Source organism: Euprymna scolopes, chromosome 35, assembly GCF_053919585.1.
Source record: "Euprymna scolopes isolate OS-2025 chromosome 35, ASM5391958v1, whole genome shotgun sequence".
NCBI lineage: Eukaryota > Metazoa > Mollusca > Cephalopoda > Sepiida > Sepiolidae > Euprymna > Euprymna scolopes.
Genome location: NC_136516.1, coordinates 36685616 through 36686607, shown reverse-complemented (window position 1 = coordinate 36686607; position 992 = coordinate 36685616). Strand labels below are relative to the sequence as shown.

The following is a 992-nucleotide window of genomic DNA, read 5'->3' as shown; positions in this document are numbered from 1 at the left end:
TATTCAATTAGGGACCAGTTTTCCTACCTAGCGAAAGGGGACGAGTTTTCCCGAGACGAGTTTTCCCGGGACGAGTTTTCCTAAATTCGTTTCTGTTACGATTAATTCTATGATTATTATTTGTCTTACTGTTCTTATTAGTATTAACATTGTTTTTTCATTTCTTAACATTATCTTCAATATTTTTTTTTATTTTCTTATTACTATTACTTAGTTATTACTATTATTTTTATCGTTATGCTTCTATTAGTTTCATTAGGAGTCTTGCGATCAGGTATACGGCATAATCACGTTTGACACACCGGTTCCCGTCAGATCACCGAAGTTAAGCAACACTGAGCCTGGCAAGTACCAGATGGGTGACCATTTGGGACTTCCAGGTGCTGTATGGGCTCTTCGCTTATCTTAACATTGTTTCCAGTCGTCCTGGACTTCTCCTTGGTGCTGGACTCAAACAGTGCCGATTCAGGAGAGGTGTGGTTGGAGATTGCGCACACTCCCCAAAGCCCGCAATCTGAGGCCTCACCATCGGATATAGTTGGAGGTCAGGGTTAGGACCTCGTGCTGTTTGTGATTGTCCAGCACTCACAACCGTATAATAGAAAAAACCATACACACGTTCGGAGTATTCAGAATTTGGTGTCTATTTTAATGTTTCTATTGGTCATGGTTGAGGACAATAATTTGAAAATTATATATATATATATATATATATATATATATATATATATATATATATATATATATATACTATCAAACTCTGTGGACTTTGCTTGTGTGTTTTATCGTTTCTGTATAATTCCCTTTATTTCTTTTCGCGCATAACATGAGACCAGTCACGTATTTTATTTGGCCGCTCGGTGTATTGGCTCTGTTCCTCGTTTTCTTTTATATTTATCCTGCGGTCAGCTGGAACAGCAAAGTGTACGATTTTGTAGGACTTTTCTTTCTTGTTAACTAGCATTTCAGCTCGGCGTTGCCCGGGTGTTTCG

The 992-nt window shown here is 38.2% G+C and overlaps 1 pseudogene; it reads left to right on the top strand.

The window, feature by feature from the left end:
• The first annotated feature begins 274 nt into the window (after positions 1–274).
• Positions 275–392, top strand: LOC145260017 (5S ribosomal RNA; annotated as a pseudogene).
• Positions 393–992: the final 600 nt, after the last annotated feature.